Raw genomic sequence first — 18532 nt, 5'->3', positions numbered from 1 at the left:
CTGTTGAATCAACTGCTATTTATGCCAATAAAGTGTGAATGTGAGTGAAAGACCATAGATGAAGCTCTTGAGGTTCGTTGCTTGCGCACTTAATGTAGCGTAAGAAGAACTGAAAGGGTGAAAAATGAGGAGATTCATAGAGCTTCATAGAAATTGTATGAGGGTTAGCGTAGATAAAATGATAGATCGGTATGTTTTAAGGTTGTTTGGTCGTGTAGGAGGAAGAGTGGAAACGATAGTTTGGTGAAAGAGCGTTAATCATGTGAAAAATCGAACTAAGTTTATCAAAACAAGTGTGAGGTATCAACAATTAAACAAGAAATATACTAGAGTAAAAAGGCATCACTCTATCAAACAACTTTAAGTGTTTCCCTGGTCTTTATTCACATCAGCAAAACTAAAGGAACAAAATATGTTTACCACTTTGCCTTATGCACACAATTAATCCTATTTACTGGTGGTCAATAAATGACTTTTTAAAAATTTCAAATACAAAAATTTATTTTTAAATTCAAAATTTGTAATTAGAATTCACAATCTGAAAAATTTACTTACTTGAAAACAACACAAAAATTTTATTAATTTTTGAGTTAAATTATTAAACAAAACTAGATCACAAAACTTTAATTTATCAAGAAATTAAATTAATCAAGCAAAATTTAAACTATAAAGAATGCTCAAGATTTGAAAAAAATCTTAATAAATGAAAATTAAATCAAGTATGCAATGTTAATTTATCAAGAACTATTTAAAATGCTAAGTAAATAAATGTTAAATCACCAATATATAAAATGTGAAAAATCAAGAGATTGCAAACACAAGAACGCACAAAAATACACCAGAGATTTATCAATAATAATTTCACTAAGGCAAAATTTCCCTAATACACCTTAGGATACCATGGTAATAATAAGTAAAATTCACTCTACCTTACACAAGCTTGTGAAAACTTTTACAAAATCACTTGAAGTGCAGCTGCTTTAGATTCACAAACATTTTTTTTGTATGACGCTGTTACCAAATAAATACACTTTTCCTACATTCGAATCTCGAATCCTAAGTTTAATATCAATGACCACAAATATTTTACGTTAAAATTTCTTTCTTTTGAAGAGAGAGACAGAGAGAGAAAAAACCAAACACTAACAGTCTCTGAAATCAGAATGAACAAACTTTATGATTCCAGTAGGAAATGAAACAATCAAATGACCTCATTATAAGGCATTTTGGGAATGAGATACAAGAGAAAATTCTAGAAAAGCATAATGTTTTGAAGGCAATCAGGACAGTACATGATCAGAGCAATGCAATCTTAAACATGATGCAGTTGCCATGTGCTTCAGTGCAACACTTTTTTATATTTCTCAAATGGTACACGCCTTTACCAGAAAATCGTATAGACCACATGTAACATTGTGAAATCATTAGTCTTTTTTCATTTGGGACAAAGGTTTTACAGAAGTCTTAACACGATCAAAACAGACTGCAGCTGGTTAATTATGATTGGAATGTTCTAAAAACAAAACAAAAAACCCGAGTTGGTTTCCAGAACGGAGCAGCTATTGTTATCTCTTTGCCTGTCAACACATTATCTTTTGTGGTGATAACTGAAGTGAAACAAGCCTTCCTACCACACAACGTGTTGCTCATATACTATTTTACCATTGAAAATGCATTATTAATTCTAAATTACGCTGTTAGGTTATCTAAATCACTAACTCTTTTGAGATCTGACACTACACTACATACGATATTTCAACAATCATTATTATTACAAATAATGCATGATAAATAGAAGAGTAAATATATCAAAACATGGAATGCTACACATATTACAAGGCAGTATCATGAAAACATATAGTACTGTAAAGAACTAGGTAATTCTTACTCACGGGTTTCCCTGTTAAATATTATGTGAAATGTGTTTTCGTTTCTATGGAAAACAGTTTGACGTTTTCAATGGAGTTTAATTTTCGTGTAAAAAATAGATGTAAGCACATTCGTACGTGTATTCGTAAGAAATAAGTTGGCCGTATATTGCTGCTTTACATAAAAATGTTAGAGTACAGGCTAACACGGATTTGAGATTTTAATGATTTTAAAATGGATTTTTTGTGTATAAATGTTTCTCCTTCCCTCAGATGTCCAAAGTGTAATTGTTACAAACAGTCTAGAAGAAAAATCAAAGTTATGAGACTTGACTACAGTACGAGATTATTTCAGTAATTTATATTAGAAAAGTTCTATGTTGAAAGTATGATTTAGAATTCCATGTGAGTTACTGTACTGTACATCACTGTAAATCCCAGAGACCTGTCCTACGATTCTTATTTGCTAACCAAGTCTGCAAACACTTACGAAATAAGTATCATTGCTTTGTACACTACTGAATCCCATCTCCACTTTTCCTTCTCTGTTTTTTCTTTTCGTTCGCAAAGAGCCTCTTTTCTCTTGGATGAAAAAAAAGAAATCCTTTTCAAATGGCCTCTGGTTTCTTTTCTCATTCTTTGATAAAGGAGGGGCCAGGGAGTGCATGTTCTTTAAGAATCAATACCAGGTTTGAAGAGATGACCGGAAGGCTGAAAATCCTATCCAATAAAGAGAGATTGTTAGGTCCTTTGGCCTCCCACCAGGTCCTCGTCACTGCAGTGTCGAGACAATTGTTTATAAGCAGGTGCGTCTCGAAAGACCAACACAATGGACTCGGGATGTTGTCCCTCTCCCTCGACCCTCATCCTCGACCCCGGTTCCTTGGTGCGTTTCCCTCCTCTCCATCCTCATCCTTGTTCCCTAGACTTCGAGCTCCAGGATAGGATGGGTCTCAGTAGGTTCAAATAAAGTCGTGGGGGAGATGAGGAATATTCCCTCATATTGATCTTTTGCACATGAAAGAGAGGGGAAGGTCTGAAGGGGAAGAATTTATCATCGAAAGGATTTCAATATTGCCGCTGCTCATGTTCGATGTCTCATTAAGACCATATATCGGTCACCCATAAACTGGTAGTGGCAGTATTTGCCTGTCGCTATATTTAGACTTTTCACTTGTCGCTATATTTAGAACACATCGGTGGAATGCTGGATAATAACTCTCTGTTTCTGAAATGGTGAAATAGTTAAAGAAGAATGCCAGATGAATATTACTAATTGTAGCAAGGTTTTAAGAAGTACAGGATTGATTGTTATTAGTGTGTAAGCCAAATACATTATAAATAACTTTTTGCACCATTAAACCACACAAAGGACAAATAAGATTACGTTTCTTTTCTCTGGTATAGTTCCAGGGAAACAGTCCTGCTTCTCTATATGCCTGAAATGTGTACACGACGTTCAAGTCATTAAGGGTACCAAAGGCTCATCTCCTCCTGGATATTACCTCTCATATCATATATTAAAAGAGTTTTCATGTTGACCTGTTAATGAGTTTTCTTCATCATTTGCTCTGTTTGCAAAGACGGTAGGATGAATTTTCATACTGTACTATTTATATTAATGCTTTTTTTATATAAACACTAGTAACGGTTGGCATTGCCTTATCTTTTCTAGTGTGATGTATGTCTTGTTGTTAGTCCCCTACCGACAAACACGGGGGACCTTGTATCCACCCCGCCTCCCCCCCCGTTTGTTCGTCTGTTTTTGTATATCCCCGTCAGTGTGTCCATCACGCTCACCGACTCCTGTACTATTGAAGTGATTTCAGTCAGAATTTTTATAAAAAGACCATCACGCACAGATCTGCGTTAAGGGATATTATCCATCTGTATGTCCGACAGGATCACTGTCTCACCTAATCATTAAAACTCTTGTTATAAGGTTGAATGGATTTTTGTTAGAATTTGTGCATAGTAGACTATTTTTTATAGATTTGTATGAATGAAGATTATCCATCCGTCCATATAACCTTGTCTGTCTGTCAATGTGGCTTTTACACTTTGTCATGCAATTGCACCTAAACAGCGTAAGGCATTTTAGTCAAAACTGGCAGAAATATAGACTATTATTGCATAAATGTGCTTGTTGAAGTGGAATCAACTGAATGACTGTCTGTCTGCCTATGACGTTTACTAGTCATCACAACTCTTACATGGTTAGAAAAATTTCAACCATACACTGTGGAAACAGACCATCGTGCATATACCTGCATGAACAGAGGATGTCCATTTGTCGTTCCGTGTGCCTGTCCCTCCGTTAGTATTTGGCGTGACTTCTTGTCGGGGTTACTCCTCCACGGTATTAAGATTTCAATCAAGCGTTGCTATCTACTTTAGCAAAAACCGTAATGGTGTCCTCTTCAACATTTAATCAATTAGGAAGCTGGTAGAGGGCATGTATTTCTTTAGAAATACCGTCACGTCTCAGTGTATGTTATAGCAGTAGTGTTGCAGTTCTCGTTTTTCTTCTCGATTAATTTAATCAGTAGCGTTGGGTTCTCGCTTTTCTTTTGTGATAACAGTATTGTCTACCGCAGTACACTTGACGGTATTTTTACTTTAGATCTTCATTGTTTCTTTACAACAGATCAATCTGCTTGTCCTCTGAAGAGACTTGCACCCCTCTTCCCGGACCTTGTTACGCTTTTCATTTGAAGTCTCAGTTGAATGTGGCTGCTTCTGGCAGCGTTGGTTTAGATAATTCAACTGAGTAAGGCAGAGGAACGTCTTCTAGTGCTGTTTTTCAAGGTAAGTGTCTTTGATTTTGCATTTTTAATACTTCTGATAACAGAACATAGAGGGCCTTCTTTACTGCTGTATTTTTGGATTCCGAAATACAGTATATCTAACGGGTAATTGACTGGTTAAGGCATCAAAAAGAGAGGGTTGCGCTGTGTTCGTGGTTTTAACGACAGATTGTAATTGAAGTTTTCCATTCAAATGGACAGCATGGATTTATATTGAATACTGGTCAAACCCCAAATGGGTATGCACCCATCTGTTTAGATCTGTTTATGTTAAGGAAATCTACGGAAATCTTATTATACTTTTCACTGTTCGTCGCTATAATGTGCAATCCTTGAAACCTTACAAACCTTTCTATACCACCTTCATTTGATTCATTATCGAGCGGTAGGTTTTCAGCTAAACCTGTAGCTTTGTGATATAGATATTTCTGCCTCGAAGACTGACTCTCTCTCTCTCTCTCTCTCTCTCTCTCTCTCAGATATTTCTGCCTCGAAGACTGACTCTCTTCTCTCTCTCTCTCTCTCTCTATGAGAAATAGGAGGAGTATTGCTCACGAGCATACTTTATCCATCATCTTTTCTATTCCCATGTTGCAAACGTCAGACTTCCTTTTCCCAATCAAATAAAGTTTATGCCTTTCTAAGTTTGGACTGTACAACTTTTCTTTTCCCCGGAATTTTGTTCTGTCTCACCCTTGAGGTAGCGCCAACACTCCCCCTTCTCTCTCTCTCTCTCTCCATTGTGAATAACAGTGACGTGGAAGAGTTCGATCAGTTGCTAGACTGAGGGATTGGGAATCTTCTTTATACATGGTTTCTGGCATTGCTACTGATGTTTTCTGTCATTCAACTGGTGTCTTCAATGTCTTTGTTCTAGGAGTGTGAAATGCTTTCTTCTATAATACGAAATGACAGTCTTCCTTTGAATATATTGTTCAGTTGTGACTAAGCCTGCGCTTGTATGTATCATAAAATATATTTAAAGTTTATTTCTCGTGCCGCGTGTGGTTCCGAAGCTTCAATAGATCCCCTTTTATGAAATTTCAACTAGACTACATTAAATAAATAACAAACTGTAAACAAACCAGTAAAGTTATTTATTCCGCCGAGAGAGACAGTTGCCTGTAAACAACACTAAACTATTATACATCTGAATATTTAATGAGTTTTCAACTCATGAAAACAATATCCTGAAAATAAAGCTGACATCCAGTTTAGAAACATGCCTAGATATAATGTCTGTACGTGAATTCATTGGTCGAAATACTGCTCATCGTCCAATAAAATTAAATCACCCTTCTAGAAAGAGATTCTTTATCCGAAAAAATTTAATATTGATTATGAAATTGCGATGACATCTCTCTCTCTCTCTCTCTCTCTCTCTCTCTCTCTCTCTCTCTCTCTCTCTCTCTCTCACATACATATACATATATATATGTGTATATGTATATGTATATATATATATATATATATATATATATATATATATATATATATATATATATATATATATATATATATATAATTTTCAACACTCAGCCTGTTCCCCTAGTATGGTATGGCTACAGAGAAGGAAGACAGTGGTGTCTTCCTTAACGGTACTTTATCTGTCGATCGTGGACGAGGGGCACTTGCAAAAAAATTACTAAACGTTATCCACTTCCTGCATGTACATAGAAAAGTCATCATCATGGCATGTACTTTTCCTGCCACTCACCTCTTACTTGCTTGCATTCACGTTCCCTACACATAAAGGTCCTCCGTTTCGAATACCTCTTCAACTGCATTTCCTAGGTCACCCTCTTCCCCTTCGTTCTGTTCGTTTTGAATTATCGTCTTTTTTCACCAACCTACCATTCTGAATTCTTTCTACGTTACCGAACCATCTTGTAACGGTGATCCATTCATTCACGTACAGTAACCCTTTTTACAAATATAGACTTACGCTTTGAATTCTTCTAATGCCCATATAGTGCAAAACATTTATCTGAAGCGCTTCAGTGTTTTTCTTTTATTTACACCCCGCATCCATATTGTTCACCCATAATTTTGAGTTGGTTCAACGTCCCCTTTATGCATCACCCCTTTCCCTCATATAGACACCTCTAAACCTATTTTCTGTCTTTGGCTCACCCCCTGCCGCCTTCATGCTTCGCCTGTTCTGTGACCCATCTCTCCAGATCCTGCCATTCACTTTTTTTTTCCTTACTTCCAACTAACTAATCATCTTTAACATTCATTGATCCATTTTCTGTATTTCATTTACCCTCATAACCTTACTCTTTCCTATATTCCTCTTAATTTTCCACATGCAGCAATTTCAAACACTTTCATCAGCTTCTGAAGTTTTTTCACTATCTTTGGGTCAGTACTCTATCATCAACAAACTTTTATTGCACTTGCATTCACAACTTTGCATCCAAATACAAAGGATTTTCTTTAACTTCTTGTATCACTCCTTCAATAAATTTATTAAAAGGTTATGGATATGAATAACAACTTTGTCTCATATATATATATATATATATATATATATATATATATATATATATATATATATATATATATATATATATATATATATATATATATATATATATATATATATATTATATATATATATATATGTATATATGTGTATGTATTTTATATATTATATATATATACTCTGTATATAGTAACAGTTTTTATAATATATTAAGCTGTAAATGTGCCACTGGAGCCTCAAGAAAATTTCTCTCTCTCTCTCTCTCTCTCTCTCTCTCTCTCTATATCTCTATATATATATATATATATATATATATATATATATATATTATATATTATATATATATATATATGTATGTATGTATGTATGTATGTATGTATGTATGTTTTAAAACATTAGCCCCACAGAGAAGGTGGTTCAAGAGGCTGGTGACTGTCCTGATTTTTGTAGTCAGTAAGGGAAGAAGTTTCTTACGCTGTATCTTTCGCTTCCCTGACTATGACCCACCAAATTCTACTTATCACTCATAGGTACATAATTTAGTGCCTAATTCAAAGAGGAAATGAATTTTTCAGGAAAAGGGCCCAGTCTCCCATCCACCCCACCCGCCTCCTCCCTTCCCTGCGTTATCGATTTCGGGTCTTCGGCTGGGTAGGCGAGTTTGTTAACCAATGAGATATAATTGTATTGTTCTTTTTTTTGTAATGAATCATTTAACGTCACTTCACACTTGTTTTGCTGTCATTAACTCTCTCTCTCTTACTGTTTTGTCAAAGAAATCAGCCTTGAATAATGCTGTGCATAGACCTGTATTTAATTTCCATGAGAGCTTAATTGCAAAGCTGAATCTCTCTCTCTCTCTCTCTCTCTCTCTCTCTCTCTCTCTCTCTCTCTCTCTCTCTTATACACACACACACATGCACACATACACACGCGCTCTCGCACGAAATAACATCTCCCTGCTTTTTTCAAATTCCGAAATTTTTCACACTTGTATATAATGTTAATAAATTTTGTAAATCACTCTCTTTAGAAGTAAAATTGTTTCTAATGTCTTTGGTTATTGCCTCCAATTTAGGTTTTATGTAACTCATGACTTTTCAGTTGTTTTAACCCGACAGCATGTCATAATTTTCAGGACAGTAATACGAGATTTTGACTGATGACAGTGCTAAAACTCATTATAATTAAAATGGGTCACTGTAAGCACAAAGAAGAAAATTCTTGGGCCACTGTTATTTTTAGTGATTTGGTTTTTGCCTGGAAAACAAGATTATTCAGTATGCCGATTAGTCTCAATCGTGACATGGAACGGATTAGTGAATGGTGTAGTGATAGTCGGTAGGGTGTGAGGCTGAACTCCAGTAAAAGGAAACATCTATTGATTAGTAGATCTCGTACAGATTTTCCACCCCATCCTCGCCTTCCGGTGGATAGGGCTCTGCTGAATGAGTCTGAAGCTTTAACTATTCTTGGTGTAACTTTTGACTCGCATCTTATTTTTGAGAAACACTTAGTGACAATCTCAGCAATGCTGTACGAAAGTTAGGTTAGGTATTGTGCGTAAGGCCTCAAATCACTGCAACCTGTTTTTGGTCATTTGTCCCTCCTTTACTAGAATACTATTCTCCATTGTGGATGTCTGCATCTACTAGAGATTTTTTGTCTCTCTTAGATAGAGTGGTTCTTGGTGGTAGGTTATTTTTCCTAACAGTAGCAGTTATGACTTGGACCATCGATGGATGGTGGTCGTGTTTGTCACTTTTTCATAAGTTGTATTTCAACAGAGATCTTTTATTCTTTTATAAAGGGTATAATGGTCCATAAGCCATCACCCTTATGATTGATTAAGATAACATAAAAACATTACTTAATCCATTTTCATACCTATAACGTGTGTATCATTCATTCCCGTGCACACTAATATTATATATATATATATATATATATATATATATATATATATATATATATATACATATATACATACATATATATATACATATACATATATATATTATTTTTATGTATATATATTATACATTTATATATATGTATATGTATATATATATATATACATATATGTATATATATTATACATTTATGTATATGTATATGTATATATATATACGTATGCACATATGTATGTATGTATATATACATATATATACATACATACATAAAAATATATGTATATCCCCAAATATGACGCTACAAATGTCGTGTAATATCAAATTCACTCAAACGCGAAATAAGCACCGAAGATAATTTATAAGTCAAAAGCGCTTAGTCACTAGATGGACTTGAACCACTGAATGACTGGTGGAACGACGACTTTTCATTGACACTAACCATTAGGCTTCTATGATGCACTAATGGTTAACATCAGTGTAAGGGGCAGGGGATTCGAGTCCGCCTATGGCTGATCGCTTATCACTTATAAATTCCCCTTCGGTGTTTCTTCAGAGGTTGAGCAAACCGGATATTAACGACATATGTCGTTTAATGTTTATAAGTAAAAAGATCATCGTGTATGTGACAAATATATATATATATATATATATATATATATATATATATATATATATATATAGAAATATAGATAGATAGATAGATAGATAGATATAGTTAAAGACTATATATTTGATATATAAATGTATAGATAGATATATAAACAATAAATTATATATATTTATATATATGTATATATATTTTATATATATATATATATATATATATATATATATATGTGTGTGTGTGTGTGTGTGTGTGTGTGTGTGTGTGTGTTTATTTACATATTTATATAGTATTCTCATAAAGTAGTGCATGCCACAAGCACATCAACATTCAATAAGAACTGGGTACGGGAAAGGTTGTGCTTGCAGTGTGTGTGTGTGTGTGTGTATGTGTGCATGCATACATACATATGTGTGTATGGATATCTTGGTGTAAATGACGTATTTCACACAATATGGTCGAGCCTTTTCATTTCCATCGCCCATCGAGCCCCTTCTGAGATCTCAAATACAATGCACCTAGAAACTTGTATCCAGATGCCTGCCTTCCTCTCCCCTACAGCTTGGTCAAAAGAAGTAGAGGTTATTGACTAACATAGGTACTATGATTAATGGTTTTTTATTCATAAAAATACCATAAGTCTTCTTATTACCGGTGGGCTATCATGGTACAGGTTCTTTATTAGAATTCTTGCAGTTTCATTAAACCAGGTGAATCCTCAGCTCACCACTATTGTGTTAAGAGCCTATAGCATGCTTATTTTTGCGTGCCTCTCTAAAATAAAGCAAAGCCTTTCCCAGTTGATGTAAAATTGTTTGTAAGTCATCATTGCACTTTTTAAAGTGTGTGCTTTTTAGTTGCAGATTTCACATTGGTATTCCTGAATATGCTTGAATGAATTACTGTTGACCCGTATTTGTCCTCTCTTCTCGCTTTCACTCTATGAACGCATAATTCCCGATGACCATTAGTTATTATTTGTAATTCTAGTTTTTCGTGTGTGCGTGTGTAAGGCAACATCCTTGCCACGTCCTTTGGATTTCAGTTGCGCCCTCCTTTAAACTGGGAGCGTTGGAAGCATTCAGGGATCTATTACTTATTTTAACTAGGCATATTGCACCCTCTTCCCCTACCCCGTCTACTCGTTCGAGGCATGTTCCCCATTTGCCCCAAGGGTTTCTTCTCCCCCATACCTCCCCACAGATCCCTTTCGGAGTGTTACGTGTTTTCTGTACGAATTAGACTGGAAGAAATATCTTATTTTTATTCCTGGACCCTAAAGTTTTCGGACTGCTGCTGGATAGGCGTTGGTGTACGCGTTTGTAATCCTTCTGTGTCTGTGCTTTATCCGATGGCATTTATTTTCAATTTTCTTTCCATTTATATTTCCATTTTTTCGCGTTCCTTTTCAAACACGTATGTATTTTTTGTTCTGACTATTGTAGTTTCTGTGAGTCACAGCTCTGTATTTTAGATTTCTTAAACTTTTTAAATTTGGTATTTGAAAGTTTTGAGAAAACGAAGTAAAAAATATTCTAGCCGGAAGCTTTACTTCCACTTTTCCTCAAATTTAAGGACACTGCTCCTTAACTCCTTAAGCAAACCATTCTACATTGAATTTATCCTGTTGATGTCTTTTTTTCTACATTTTGATGAGTTTTTTTACTTTTATTTTATAATGGTTTAAAAGGTTTTTTTATGGCCTTGTTTGAAAAACATATATTATCGATATAGAAATTTTTGTACGTCAGAAATTTATTTCTGTTAAATACTCCCATGTGTTCATTTCCATTATATCCCACGGTGAAGTGGAAAGTCGAATGAAATGTTAGCAATTCTTTTCCTGCTGAGTCGGGAAGTTGGGTAAAATTCGCTGTTATGTTGGGCGCTAGGCACCTGCCCGGGAAAAATCTAAATCTCCTTCATCAGAGTACGTAAAGAAGACTACTCTTTAATTTGGGTCCATAGAGAACTAAAATTGAAAATTTGAAAGATTTTTACATACTTTTTTGCTAATTTTGATTTCCTCCAATTCCTTTTTGTTTCAGTCTAAATTTTTTGCTAATTTTGATTTCCTCCAATTCCTTTTTGTTTCATTCTAAATTTTTTGCGAATTTTGATTTCCTCCAATTCCTTTTTGTTTCATTCTATGACTAAATCTCCTTCATCAGAGTACATAAGGAAGACTGGTTTTTAATTTAGGGCCATAGAGAACTAAAATTGTAACGTTGAAAAATTTGACATTTTTTACATATCCGGAACTGCTGAGTTTTCGCATCATTTTTTGCTAATTTTGATTTCCCCCAATTCCTTTTATCTTCATTCTATGACTAAATCTCCTTCATGAGAGTACATAAAGAAGAATAATCGTTAGTTTGGTGCCATAGAGAACTAAAATTGAAACGTTGAAAATTTGACATTTTTTGAATATGTGGACCTGCTGAATTTTTGCATAATTTTTTCTAATTTTAATTTCCTCCTATTCTTTTTGATGTCATTCGATAACTAAATCTCCTTCATCAAAGTACATAAAGAGGACCAATCTTTAATTTGAGTCCATACAGAACTAAAATTGAAACGTTGAAAATTTGACATTTTTTTTAATATGTGGACCTGCTGAGTATTTGCATAATTTTTCATTGGGGGTGGGTAGAGCTCTGGGCTAGCACGCTGTTGGCCCATCGTTCGATTCTCCGACCAGCCAATGAAGAATTAGAGGAATTTATTTCTGGTGACAGAAATTCATTTCTTGTCATAATGTGGTTCGGATTCCATAATAAGCTGTAGGTCCCGTTGCTAGGTAACCATTATTCAAAGTTTAGTCCATGGCATCCCCAACTGGATGAGAGTAAAGGTTGTTGCGAAATGTTGGTTAATTGGTTTCAGAAGGGTGCTGTCTTAGGGCATATATTATCAAAATTTTGCTTTAATTTTTTATCTACGGTACATGTGGTTATTTCTGTTCATGACCATAATTGTTGTTGATTTGTCTCCTTGCGGGATATCCTAAGATTTTAAATCTTTAAATTTCTTTGAATGTGAATAGCTTCAACTTTCTTTTCATAATGTCGACGTTGAAGCTGCTGTTAAACTCGAGGAAGCATTTGCGGTCACAGGCAATACAGTGGCATAATAGAAGGGATACATTTTCTAGATTTTCGGACATAGAGAGGCCTACTACGTTGGTTTTAATTAAAGGTCTTGATAGTGAAATAAAGGTTGTTAGTTTAAAGACTGAAGCAATGAAATAGGCTGAAAATGAAGATGAAAGCGAACTACTGTCTGATTTAACAGTTTGTGATAGTTATCATTCGAAATTGGTTGAATGTATTTCATTTTTGGATACTAAACCATCTCCTTCAGATTCTTCTGTTGAAACTGCCAGAAATCTCATGAAAAGTCCTATTGCTCCTCTCCCTCTGTTTACAAGTTAGGAAGGGGAAGATTTGACTAAATTTCTTGCGTAATTCGAAGGGACTAAAGTAGATTCTCGTATCCCCAATATGATAAGCTGTTATTACTAAAACAGGTTAGTGGGAGTGCTTCGGTGCTTCTTGATTCTTTGGAGGCTAATAAACGGTCATATTCTGATGCTAAATCATTGTTAAGCGCATTTGCTTCCCCTATGAAGCTAAAGTTTAACGTTGTTAAAAAGCTAACAGAGATGAGTATATTCCCTTAAGGACCCTTTTGAATATATAAACAAAATGAGATTGGTTACCAAGTTTGTTAGAAGTCTGAATATGGTCGTAGCTTCATTTTTACAGTATTTTTTCCGGACAGGATTAAATGGAACTTTTAGAAGTCAACTTATTCAGATTACAAAAAATAAGACGCATCCTTCCTTAAAGGAAATAGAGGACAATTTCCTTGAGGCGTGCGAGAGTTATAAGCATATCTTAGACATCTGCCGTAAGAAGAAATTGGATAATCCTAAAAAAATTTCTAGTCATGGGTCAGACAATGCCGCCTCAAGTTTTGCTGTTAATCTTAACGTTAAGGACGGTGAGTCCACCAGATTTTTTGGATGCACAATTTGCAATAAAATTGATGACAAGGAAGCTTCACATTCCCTTTCCAAGTGCCCGAAATTTGAAAATCCACATGCTAAGTAGAACAATTAAGTAGCATGAACTCTTGCAGAAAGTGTGGTAACACAAATCTCAGTATAAGTAAATGCAGTTTTTGTTTCAAAAAACGTTGTTGATTGTTCCGAATGGCACTTTGGTCTCCTTTGTGTTAAAAGCGAGGAAGGACAGTCACAGAAAAAACATAAAGCCCGAAAAGGTAAAAGACGACTCTCGAAACGTTAGTTCCGGAGGTTCAGTTGAGAGCGGTAATGAAAAATCTAAACGTCAAATTTCAAGTAGCTCGGTTATAATTACGGATGCGCTGCAAAGTCAAGTAAGTAGTGAATCGATTTTACCCACGTTCGATTGTGAATTGCAAAATGGGTTTCAGATTCGTGGGTTAAAAGATGGCGGCTCCCAAGTCAATTTCACTACTGATGAGGTAGCGGAAAATCAATACCTTAGAGTCTTTGAAAATATATCATTGGCTGTTAATGGCCTTAACACCTCTAAATTGTATGAGAAAGTTTGTGGAAACTACGATAACAAGTGAACAAAAAACTAAATTGATGCTCGCTTGAATCTTGCTTAATTTTTATGCATAATTGGTGGTATGTGTGAAAAAATCTTTTGTAATTTCTATTTTCAACTTCAATTCAATTTTCAATTTTTCAGATTTAATTCCCTTCCTGGGAGTGCAAAGAAAAGTAATTTTCGCATTTATTTTTTTTCATAATTTGGCATAATTTGACTCAATGGATTTTTTAGATATTATGTAATTAGTTTCCCATGATGAACCTTTATGTCATCAGTGGCTAAATAGCCATCAATTCGGGTGACATTTTCGGTTCCTCATTGGTAACTGATTGTTTGTTTTTAAACAACCGTACTGCTGCTTATACGTTTCTTCAGAAGAATTTCGAAAGGCAGCAGTCGAAAACCGAAGGGTCGGATTCAACGCATGCAGTGAGAAGTCAGTTCCAGTCCAAGGGAGACACAGGAGCGTAGTCAACGCACAGGATCAAAAAGAAGTAATCCTCTGCAGGTGAAGGATCACGGCAAAGCACCCAGGTGTCCTGTAAAAATCCTACAAGGATGTGATCTAACTCTCCCAAAGATGCTGCCAACGTAAAGCCGTAGGTAAAAGCTGTCCTTCCAGTATGAAATAGCCGAGCACACTCTCTCACACTCGCCCAAAAGAATCCCACAATGCATGCGAGAACGGGATAAGCGAGCCGTCGAACGACCAAAACATGAAAAGATAAAAAAAAAAAACACTCATGGGCGAGGTATACCACTTAAACATAAAAAAAAAAACCGTGGTGCGGAAAAAAAAGACCCTAATTCAGCTTCTCGTGACTGAGCAAAACAAAGCAAAAAAAAAAAAAAAACTATGTTAAAATCACGAATAAATTCAAATTACAAATAACCTGCATGCAATTATTGCAATATATGTAAATATATAAATGTATAAATATATAAGTATATAAATATATATATAAATATATATAAATATATAAATGTAATCGGAACTAATTAGAATAGGGTATGCATCAAGAAATGAAATAACACCGGATGGAGAAAGGATTATCAGGATTAAATCTTTCAATGTTTAGGGACAGTGACATCTGATACAGGTTACTTGAGTTGGAAATCCGTGAAAAGCTAAAAATGTTAAATAAAATCATCATCAGGCTGAGCAAGAGTTTAGAAATGAGAAAGACAGAAATTGCATACTAAATTAAAATTGTACGTTAGTACAATTTGTATTTTTGTATGTTCATGAATCTTGGTATGACAGTGAAAATGTGTCTTGAGGGTTTTGTAGATTCTAGAATAAAGTTTTAATATGAATATTAGTAGCCAGATAGAAGGACAGAGTGAGAAATGCTACTATAACAGAAATTACGTAGTTTCCATATGTATTTGGAGAATGTTACCTGATTGTATCGGCTGTAGGCACCAGGAGAGTTGGAAGACCCATGCCTTCTTGGATGGGTGTTGTGGGACGAGATGCTGATATGAGGGGAGATTTGTGGAAGATAAGGCACAAGAAAGGCATGAGTGGCAGAATATCATGGAAACCCTTTCTGTTAAACGGGACTGGAGGTGATTAAGATTAATATATGTATCACCCCGTATTCACCTTTTCTCTGGTAACTTAATAACTTAATTTTTTATTTTCATACTGTTCTTTCAAGTAGTTTACGTAGCATTAGGAGTGCTGTGGAGTAGGTATTCTGGGGAAATTCTTTATGCAGCCTTTCCCTTTAACCATAGCCTGGTTTGGATTTCTTTTCTAGTCCCTGCATTGTGAGCGGTCTCCATTCTCATTTTGTACAGGATGGAATCATATTAGTATGGCTGGCCTAAGCCCAGGTATGGCTAAAGGGAAAGGCTGCATAAAGAATTCCCCCAAAAATACCTACTCTACGTTAACTACTTGAAAGAATCGTATGAAAATAAAAATCGGGAAATAACAAGTTACCCGAGAAAAAGTGAATATGGGGTGTTACGTATGTTAATCTTCATTGCTTCCAATGCTGCTCAACGGGAAGGGTTTCCAAGATATTCTGCCTGGTTAAACATTTTTCTGTAAAAGAAACACGGTTGACTGTGTACGTGGCGTATTTATTCTTTATTTTTCATTGTACAAATGCCTAAGGAACTCTTCTGAGAAACTTCTATTGTTGGTCATAAACACTCAACTCCCATACCCTAAAGCTAGATTAAATATTTCTTCCGCTAGCTCTCTTGTAAGTGTTCATTTCCCTTTTTATTTTATCTCTCTCTCTCTCTCTCTCTCTCTCTCTCTCTCTCTCTCTCTCTCTCTCTCTCTCTCTGGATCATTTCTAATGGGTTCTGTTTCTGTTAGTGTTATATTATTGAGAGGCCTCGATGGCAGTAATATTAATTCGACAGCTAACCGCCCCCTGCCCGGCACAGACTGAAAAAGAAAATATTAATATCATTCGTAATTGGAAATTATTTCATCCTTGTATTTCCATATGGTGTCTTGGTGAGACGGACTTCAGCTCTCATATTTTTCATAGTTTCTTCAGTTACTAACATAATTCTTATACTAGACGCATTTGAGGGAAAACTATCCCCACTAATGATAACAGTATTGTCGGTGTGGTCAGTCTGTCTTTGCTACAACTCGCTTGTAAAATGAAGCTAAGGCTAAGCTGAAGTATTTCTATATGGGACAAGATTAAAGTGCTATTGGTGAATAGAATTAGTTTATCGAATATTTAAAATAAAAAAAAACTAATATGAGTAAAACAAGTGAAAGTCATTTCCTCCACACTGGTTCTGTGTCTTGTCATTCTAACTAATAATGAATTGTTACAATGGAATTATCATTACGGTAAGGATTAATTATATTTTGAACAGAAATCGACTGCTAAATATCTTACCGTAATATTTTCGGTACCTTTGTCTCTTGCATGAAGTCAACTTTTAGTCCTAAAATTTTAGTTGACCTCTAGGATTAATCGACCATTTTTTTTCATTTACCCCCAGGATTTTATCGGCCTCGTTGATTCTTTCAATCGGCCCCTGTGGTCAATTCAGACCTCTCTGGAGAACCATGGTTTAAAATCGTAGTAGTCGTTTTAAAATCAGTGTTATATATTTAAAAGTGGCCCAATATCAGGAAGGATGTAAGTTGCTAAGCCTATCAGTCATCCTTTTCCTAACATAATATAATTTTATTGCTAGTTTGTTAAAGTAAGAGTTAAAATCTCCCAAGATCGCAAGTCAGAAAGTCAAAACGTCACCCTCATACCTCATCCAGACCATACCTTTAGCTTTAGTGGAACTAATTAGCATATTATTATGTTTTCAAAACGCTCCTTGTAAAGATATGCTAGAACTTGGCTAGATGGAGTGCCCTGCTGCAACCCAATTTCTGTCTATTAAAATCTCCATTAGATGAAAAAAATATAATCGGAAACATATGAATTTATGATTATAAAGTTTTTTTTTGAAATGCGGGAAATCGTTTGTTTATGGAATAGGAATAGAAAGATTGAAATTTAGGCCAAAGCCAAGCGCTAGGATCCCTGAAGTCTCTCGGCGCCTAAAATAATATGGAAACTATTATCAGAAGAGGGTGGAAAGTAAAGTAGAAGAGAATATGAACGAAAGGTGTTGCAGCAAAGAAACCAAGGGACGCGGCAAAGAAACCTTAGTTTATAGCTTTAGTATGATGGACGAAAATGCTGGCTTGTCGTTGGTAAATAACGTACGAAATAAATCGTTTAAGAAAAGAAATCTAAAAGAATTAATCATTCTATAATCGATAGTTAATTTTGTAGAAAGAAGACATAATTGGTGTCTTCATTCCCGTATGTTTATTCATGAGTGGCATGAGAAAATACCACGTTAAGCATAAGAGTGTTTTTAGTGCCTTTCATATGAAACAAATGAAAACAAGTAAATAGAGGATTACTGGTGTTGTTCCTGTGCGGGATTAATCTGAGTCTGTGGAACGTGAGATCCTGGGTTTAATAACAGCGGTAAACAAACAGAGCGTCTGACTGAGTGATGACGTCATCCGGGAAAAGTTGGGTAACGGGCTTTGTTACGGGATGGCGGTAGGGGGTTACAAATGTGTCAACCGATTTCCTCACAGAGCTGTGGCAGTATTTTTACTGGGGAATCGTACAAAAAATCTTTTAAATCTTTTAAAGTTGGAGTTTTTGGATATCTAAATATTTTCAAAAATTCTCTCTCTCTCTCTCTCTCTCTCTCTCTCTCTCTCTCTCTCTCTCTCTC

General features: G+C 35.2%; 1 protein-coding gene and 1 long non-coding RNA gene across 8 annotated transcripts in view; one reads left to right on the top strand and one right to left on the bottom strand.

Annotated features, from left to right (window-relative positions):
* LOC136835344 (uncharacterized) overlaps positions 1 to 4645 on the top strand; it is a 276698-nt gene extending 272053 nt beyond the window's left edge. Inside the window, exon 3 of the long non-coding RNA XR_010852111.1 lies at positions 4516 to 4645. This is a non-coding gene — a long non-coding RNA (uncharacterized lncRNA). The remainder of the gene's footprint in view (positions 1 to 4515) is intronic.
* Positions 1 to 18532, bottom strand: part of LOC136835342 (potassium voltage-gated channel subfamily KQT member 1-like) — a 924117-nt gene that overhangs the window by 502920 nt on the left and 402665 nt on the right. The gene's annotated exons all lie outside the window — the stretch shown is intronic.

This window comes from Macrobrachium rosenbergii, chromosome 55 (assembly GCF_040412425.1).
Source record: "Macrobrachium rosenbergii isolate ZJJX-2024 chromosome 55, ASM4041242v1, whole genome shotgun sequence".
NCBI classification, from domain to species: Eukaryota; Metazoa; Arthropoda; class Malacostraca; order Decapoda; family Palaemonidae; genus Macrobrachium; species Macrobrachium rosenbergii.
This window is presented reverse-complemented; position numbering and strand designations above follow the sequence as displayed.